Below are 9,513 nucleotides of genomic sequence, written 5' to 3'. Positions count from 1 at the left end.
GTTTTTTATTTTATTTTTTTTTTAAATCCATTTTTATATTTATTATTTTATATATATGTATATATATAGATATTATAGTTTTTTGAAATAATCACGCTATAATATCGTCGAATTTGAATCGGATTGATCTGTCAGTTGTTTGATAATAGAAGCAAAACAATAAATTTAATCAATTATATTTCGTTTTATAAAAAAATTCCTTGTGAGCGTAATTATTACAAATTAACAAAAAAAAATTTATATATATATATATATATAAATATTTAAGAAAGGGGATGGAGAATACGGCGAAAAAATTCCATGTATCCCCCCATAACGTATTATATGACTAGTTCGAAAAGATTACACGTGCTTTTTCTTCGGCGTGAGTGTGTGTATTTTATGTCTCTCTCCCTCTCTCTCTCTTCTCACTGTATAATAATATAATTATATTATGTTATATGAAAAAACGAGAAAATCGATATCTCTCATCATAAATATCGTTGTGTTGGTCGAGAAAGCGAGTGCGAGTCTTTCCTGGACGGTCAAATTTATTATTTGGGTAATGGTTAGTATTATTTTCTCTCCCTCTTCCTCTCTCTCTCTCTCTCTCTCTTCTTACTCAATCTCTATCTTTCTATCTATCAATTTTTTTTTTGTTGCTTTTATTCTGTACGTATGTATATGTGTGTGTGTTTTTAAAATAGATGGTTGTATCGAACGATCGATAAATGACACAATCGCATAGAAGAATTTTATTTCTTCGATGTTTTTTTTTGTGTGTTTTGAACGACAATCGACAGAATAAAAAGAACGTTTAGGAGATTATAGGTCGTGGATAAAGGTTTAAAGGGACATACGTACATACGTAAATACATACATACATCTATACATACATACATACATACATATGTATCGTCAAAGAACGAAATCATCATCGGACAACTATCTCTCTCTTTATCTCATTTCGTCGTCATTAATTCAACCAACTGTAAAATCAAATAGCGTTTTATTCGTATTGCTCGTTTAACACCCCCTGCACCCCTCTCCCTTCTCCCTCCCCCGCTATCCCCTTCGTCTCACGTGTTCTCCAATCTCCTCGCGCGATGTTTCATTAATCTAATTAATTATAGGACACGTTTACGTTGTTGATAACAACGAATTGAAAACATTAACGCACAATATTATTAACGACCGATATATATTTTCACATTGTATTTCTTCTTCTATTTTTCTGTTTTTGTTTTTCGTAATGTTTAACGTCCCGTAGTAGCACAAAATATTGAAAAATATTGAATACATGTGTATTTTAATATTAAAAAGACATTAAATCTCTTTTTAATATTAACTATACATGTATTCAATATTTTGTACTATTAGGGTCTGTTAATTCGTACAATAGTTATGATTGTGTTAATTTTTATTTTTTGTTTTTATTTTTTGCATTTGCATTTGCATATTTTTGTTCCCAATCGTACAGTGACAAGGGCTATAACGAGGACGACGACGACGACGACGACAACGACGACGACGATTAAAGACGACCACGATAAAACAAAATAAACGAATAATCAAAGAAAACTTAAAAATTAATCGTCAAAGGATTCAATCAAATTCGAAATACAATTTGCGAAAGGGTTTTTGTTGTTATTATTAATATAAAGGAAACTTTTCTCTTTGTAACACGTGTTTATCTAATTAAATTTGAAAACGAACGAGAGATTTTTAAACGTTTTATCTATAACTCACGTATATGTTTTTTTTTTTTTTTATTAAAGCTTATTTTAAATGATAAATAATTAATTCTAATGAAAGACGATATTTTTTTTTTTACTCTATTTATTTTAACTTTCTTTCTTTCTTTCTTTCCTTCTTTCATCACCCTTTTCGATTTAATGTATTTCGAATATTTTTGAGCGCGAAAAAAAATCATATAATGCAATAGTCAATTAAAAATCTCTATCGTTTAGTTTAAATAATTTTTTTTCTTCACATTACATGCATTTTTATCATATACATATGATTTTTCCGGAATAATAATACTAATAATAATAATAATAATAATAATAATAATTATAATAATAATAATAATAATTATAATAATAAAAATAATAATAACAATAATAATAATAATAATAATAATTAATAATTAATAATTAATAATAATAATAATAATAATAATAATAATAATTTATTTCAATTATAATCTTATTAATATAATTCTGTATATATATCTATAATTTAAGATAACAAATAACTGTCATAAACTCAAATTTTCGAAGTTTCAAACTTCGTGAAAAGGAAAGATAAAATATCTCGAAATTAAAAAAATTTCGCACAGGAGAATTTCATTTTAAAAACAGTCCCTTCTTCTTCATATGTTAGAAAAAAGATACGATATCACGATAATCCTTATCTATCACTTATTCCCAATACCCACTACACTTCTTCTTTCCCCCTTTTTTATATTTTCTTTCAAATTTTTCCACCTATATAATTTCCGTATCTAATTCGCGCTTTTTGTCGTTTTTTTACGTCTTATTTTTTTATTTCCTTCACTCTTTCTTGATTTCACACTTCCTAATTAAGACTTTTTTTTTCAATTATACATCATTTCTATCGAAATCCATACGTTCTTTCACATATATATATGTATATATGTATATATATATATATATATAGATATAATATCTTTTAACATATGTATATACATACGTATATACACGATAAAAACAAAATATAATTAAAATTTGTTTTCTTTTTTTTCTCTTTCCTTTTTTTTTTTAAAGATATACGCGTATAAAAAATTTCGTTATTATATCGGCGCCACACCGTCGTCAATTCTAATCATCGTAAATCCTCGGGGAGAGCAGCATTTTTATATTTCTCGTTGCGTTTGCTTTTTTTATTTTTTATTTACCTTCCTATATCATTCTTTTCGTAACCGATATTTATACTCAATTAATTTTAAATCATTCTTATAAGTTTTTTTCTCGCGACTTTCTCTAATCATTTCGTCCAATACTCAATCAATCAATCAATCAATCAATCAAATCTCGTCAACCACAATTTTTGTTTCTAAATCGTACGTCGTGTGTGACCCGTGGGTCCTAGCTAGCCTACTTATGCGATACAATAATATATATATATTTATGAGTTTGTTTAATTAATTATTTATATTTTTTTCCCCTTTTTTTCTATCTCTTTCTCTCTTCTTCTCTTTATTCGCACGCACGCACGCACACACACGCTCACACATTTACGCGCGTACGTACATTTATCATAAGTGTATTTTGCATATTGTTCTTGTATGAGTGTTTTTTATTTTTATTTTTTATTTTTAAAGAACTATTATCCTGTTAGTATCGTATCGTATCTGTATGTATGTATGTATGTATGTATGTATGTATGTATGTATATTTATATATAATATTTATAGGTGTTTTTAGCTCAGTTGGTAAAAGAGCATTCGTTCGTAAAATTAAAAACGTTTTGGGGTTTCGAATTTCAGGCCTTAGACAATGAAAAGGCCCAAATTATATCCTATTGTATTTTTTTTTCTTTCTCTATCACGATCGATTTCTGTTATGCAGTAATTTTAATTCTATTCATCTTCTATGGAACAATAATCGGAAACGTGTCTTTTTTTTCTTATTCGCACCTACGCAACGACAATTCCTAGTTGCCTGAAGAACACGTACCTCCCACGCTTAATTATGATTGTATTTAATCTCGATATATATATATACATATATATTTTATATACAGATTATAAATATAAATATATATATATATATATACACACATATATATATATCGAAGAAAAAGAAATATTATAATATTTAAATTCTCGATACTCGATGTCAAAATGAAATTATTCAGAAATTTCATACTTCACGTAACAATTATAGAAATATATAGAAGAATAATTATATAAAATCTCATGTATCTTAAACAAAATAATACAACAATTTTTAATAAACGATTAGTTAAAAAAAAAAAAAAAAACAAATTGAATCTAATACGTGGATTATTATTATTACAAAACAAACAATCGTATTATGTTTAATATCAATTAATCGAAGTATTCTCGGCGAAGATCGTCGATTAGGCGTGAAATAATTTTCCTCGACATTTTTATCATCTTTTTTAATTTTAATTTTTTTTTTTTTAATTATTTTTGAAACGAAGTTGACGTAAAAAAAAAATGGAAGAATGGAAGGATTATCTTTACACGCTTCTGTTTTTTTTATTTTGTTTTCAACGTTCGAGATATCCGATTGCGATCGAAGGGCACATAATAATTAACATTCGCGATTAATTGCGAATTTTCTTATTAATGGAAGTATTTTGAAGAATTGGGAAGATAAGAAACCGTTCGCTCTCATGGGAAGCCGATGAAATAATAACAGAAAGAGAGAGATAGACGGTTTTAGAGAAGGAAGACCATGGTGTCCTTCTTTTTCTTCTTATTTTTATTATTCTATTCGCGTCAATCGTCGTTCCGTTCATTTTTATATTTTATTTTACATTTTTTTTTTCATTTTTATTTTTATGGATTTTTTTCCGTTTTATGAATTTTTTAGTTTTTTTTTTCTTTTAATTATTATTCATTAGGTACGACCACCATCAAAGAGAGAGAGAGAGAGAGTGAGAGAGAGAGAGAGAGAGAGTGTGTGATTGAAAATACATTTTTGTTTTCTTTCTTTTCATTTTCTTTTATTTATGTATTTTTTTTTTGTTGATCAAGATTAATAATCCAGATAAATACTTTCATTAGTGACGTCCAAATTGATTATCAAAAAATGTCTATGTTCAAAATATATATATATGTATATATATAACAATATTGTGATACGCATATCATTTAATTTAATTTAATTAGTGATCGTGCCTAATATATTGTGTTAAAACTGTCGATTCAAACATTTAGGCTGATTTATTTTAATATTGTTGTATGTTTCTTTATTTATTTACTTATTTATTTATTTATTTATTTTGTCTTGCAGAACACGCCAAATCGTCATTTTCATCTTCGCCGAGATATAAATAGAAAAGTAATTCCCTAACAATCTCGATTTAATCATATTTTTTTTTCCAATAATCGTAACAAGGTGTACTTATATATATAAGTAGGTAGTGGGTGGTAAGTAAAGGGGGGAAGGGTAGAGTATCGAGCACGTGGAGGATACGCGAAAAAAGGCCGAGTTTTAAAAATTAGATTAAATTCATACTATCGACGAAGTACGAGATCGAAGATCGAGACACGCACGACTACAAATTGGACAGGTTAATCATCATTATCATCATCATTATCATAATCTTCTTCTTCTCGTTGTCATAATCAAATTCGCTCAAGTCGTCGTTGTTGTCGTCGTCGTCGTCGTCGTCGTCGTCATCGTTGTCGACGTCGTTGCGTTCTTCATCTTCTTCTTCTTCTTCATCTTCATCTTCAGCTTCTATTTTACATTCCTTCATTTATCCCATTTACCATTCTTTTTCATTTTATTTCTTTCATTCTTCACACGACGTTCGAAAAGGAGAATTTAGTAGCACGAGATTTATTTTTTCTTTTTGTTGATTTTGTCACGCGAGCCAAACAAAATGAAAAAAGTGAAATCAAGTACCATCATCATCATCATTATCATCATCATCATCATTCCCCTTTTCGCACACTAGACGACACTTTCCACTTCTTCCTTCTTTTCTCATTTCGATATATAATTTGTTTTATTTCTTTTCCCCCGTTTTCCCCATTAATCGTCGTTGATGGCCCGGTTTTGCTGTGAAAACTAACTCGGATGGCCCTTTTTTTCATTCATATATATATAGATATATAAATGTATGTATATATTTATATATATACTTTTTTTTTCTTTTTTTCTGTTTTCTTTTCTTTTTTTCTCTTTTTTTGTTATTGTTGTTCTTTTTTCAAGAGGAGAACGGGTAACTAGGGTGTCGCGGGTGCTGCTGCTGCTGCTGCTGCGATGGCCATCAGAGGTGCCGGTGGCAGGGCCACCGGTATGTGGTAATATTTACACTGTGGCCGCATACACGCACCTTTCACTGCGTCCCTGCACACGGTTACGCGATTCTCGATCACCTCCACGTTTCCTGAAAACATTTGCACTTAGTTAATAAACGATCATATATAAATGTGTATCTGTACTTTCATCCCTAAAAGGGTGAACCAAATGTTTGTGCGGTTTTTCTTTTTATTAAATATTTTCAAAATTCATTTTTACAAGTAGCAATTTCATTCGTAGCAATTTGTAAAGTTTCAACGCAATTAAACGCACAAACTTTTGTTACACCCTAATGTAACACATGTACATGATACATGTATTATGGATCATTTAATTTTGACAAATTTAACATCTGTTTCTTTTTAATTAATTTTAATTATATCTATTAAAGCAGCCGAATTTAATAGATAGAAATTAGTTTTAATTAAGAATAGGATAAAATATGTTCAAAATTTGAACGATTATCATTAAACATACGAAGTATGCCATTGCATTGATAGACAAACCAAAAATGAATGAAGTTTTTTAATGGGATATAATACGATAAGAATTTTGTACAATTCAAAAAAAAAAAAATTAGTATTCGTGACTGTAAATTATACTACATGCATATTCCATGTCTTACGATATAGGGGATATAGTTAGAGTGAAAAATGCATGGTACTAGCTAGCTTCCTTCGTGATATCCGATTACGTGGCGATAATTTCTGTGTAACGAAAAACCAACGGGGAGTAATACGATACGAATTGTTACGTACAAGTTATCCCCCTTTCTTTTTTTATTTTTGTTTTTTTTTTTTGGTTTTATCTTCTTTCGAGTTAAGTAAAAAGATTTTTTTCCTAGAACTGATTTCAACAAAACTACCCTCTTCTCATTCACCACTTTCATCTCTTCTTTTGAAAAAATTTATTTTATTATTAATTTTAATAAATGAATAAACAAAATTACATTACGAAAAGATATCTCGTCGAGAATTTATTGTGAATAAGAAAAAAAGAGTCGAAAACGAAAAAAGGGTAAAAATGAAATAAAAGTGAAAACAAACAAATAGGAAACGTTACGAAGGAAATTTAAAACAAGAGTAAACGAACGATCAATCTCGAAACAACTAATGAAGTCGATCGAACGGAACGGTAAAATAAAATGAAGTCGAAGTTTGGTACATGGGGAAGGTTGGGGGTATGGGAATGGGGGTGAGGTGTGCGTACGTGCGGTTCTCTCAAATCGAGGCCAACCCGAGTGATTTATTGATACGTAATTGTGATGCGTCTCGCGCTTCTGGAATCGACAAATTTGCGGGATCGATTGAAAACGGGAATAATATAAAGAAACGAGAGCTCTCGCGAGAGATCAAGAGAGAGAATGAATGCTTCTTATGGAATTTCAATAAACGAATTATTTCCGCTTAATATCGATATCTCGACGAGCAAGAATTTTGCCGATGGTGAAATCTATTCGTTTAAAAAAAAAAAAAAGAAGGGTGAACGAATAAAATAAAAAAAGTATCACGCGCGTAGGAGTGTTTCTATTGTTTTTTCTTTTTTTGCTTCCCTTAGTTGTTCTTCTTTCTACACAAGTATCTTTATCAATTCGCATTAATATATTTTTTTCCCAAATAAATTCAAATATACAAGAATACATGTCTGAAAGAAAGTAATTCGGAACGTTCAGAAAGTAGTTTCGTTTTTTCCTGACACAATAAAAGCATTAGTTGATGCAAACCGGCAAATAACAACACGTGAAATCGGTGAAGGGTAAATTTATCAAATTCAATTGTTTATGTTCACTTGAAAGTCCAAAGTTTAACCTCGATGCAAAAATTGTCGTCATTTTCACAAAAGAAAAATGAAATTACTTTCCAAACAACCCAACATTTTGATCATACTTTTCTGAAAACAAAACGAAAAAAGTAATGGTAGTAATTAAATGAAAAAAAAAAAGAACACTGTGGAAATACACACACTGTAGAAGAATTTTTCTTTGATAAAGTACCGTTGTTTGTCCATCTAAATAACTTACCGTCACTGAGATGGATAAACTTGCAGGCGGGACGGTTGCACACTTGTCGATTAAAATCTTGGCACACCGGGAGGGTGTCCAGTAACTGAAAGAAAATGTGCCAAGTATTGTTATTTCATGAGATAATTACATACGATCGTGATTTAGACGTGTTAATCGTAATCGTTCAAAAAATAATCTCGCATGTACACACTCATACACGCACAGACGCTAACGTTTGTTCCTCTATCTATATCGCGTTCTACCATTCACTCGTTCTGCATTCATCTTTCTCTTACGTTTATTTGTTTATACTTTCTCTCTTTCATCATAATCGTTTTTGGCACACATATACACTCTCGTATTAATTACTACGTCAGACATTCTCACACACATTCAACGATACTTTCCAGGTGTTAGAGCATATTCACGGTATATTACATGCTCTAAAAAACCGAATCATATATGTATATATATATATATATATATATATATATATACATATATATACATATGTGTATATATATATATTTTTATGTATTATTAATTAATGACTACTTACATACGAACGATCGATACTTTGTCTCATAACAATAACAATTTTGTAAAATAAATAAATAAAAATTTATAAAATCTGTATGTGTGTGTGTGTGTGTGATACGTGTAATGGTATCTCGAGAGATAAAAAATATTATTAAGTTAAAGACGATGATCGATCGTTTGTACGTTGCGAATTAAAATGTAAATTTGCAGTAGAACTTTCATTTTCAAAAAAACAAACCGGGACATTCCCTACGCAGTTAGTAATATTTTGCAAACTGTCGTTTTAAAAAGGTATTTAAGGTCGCAAGGGAACCCTTGCATTATGTATCGTGTCGTTCTACGGCGGTGTTACGTACGATAGGACGATTATTTTTTTCTCGGGTAATATTATTACGAAGAGAAAAAAGATACCGAAATAAATCGACCGATACTTATTAACAACAAATGGGGATTTAAGGATATTATAAATACTATATGTATATAGTATTTTAATATGTATATTTATATATATACTATGCGTATGACCATTCCTCTTTTTTTTTCTTTTTACTTATAATTTTAATTTAAATTATTATCCTACGCGTCAAAACCTTCTCGATACACCGAGTGCAAGGAGCGTGCCTATAAAAAAATGGGATTTCTATGATTCGCAAATTTATCGATCGTGTTATCATTTATCATTTTCATGGAAAAAAATATATTGGTTACTAGAAAATCTATTTCTCATTTTTTATTTTGAATTTCTCTTCATTCGAAATAATGTTAAGAAGAGAGTGAAAAATTTGTTATCATTTATATCATATATTTTTATCATGGGAATTTATAATAATTACGTTCGATAAAAAATTAGCGAATCAGAGCTTGTAGAAGCCCTCTTCTCAGCGGGCCATTCAGCACAGTGACTAGACTGAAATTCGATTTATATAAATATAGTAACTAAAGTATGTGTAAGAAAAGGGGAAAAGC

This window comes from Polistes dominula, unplaced genomic scaffold (genome assembly GCF_049000335.1).
Source record: "Polistes dominula isolate Pdom_NZ unplaced genomic scaffold, Pdom_raw_medaka contig_82, whole genome shotgun sequence".
NCBI lineage: Eukaryota > Metazoa > Arthropoda > Insecta > Hymenoptera > Vespidae > Polistes > Polistes dominula.
Note: the sequence above shows the minus strand (reverse complement) of the source record.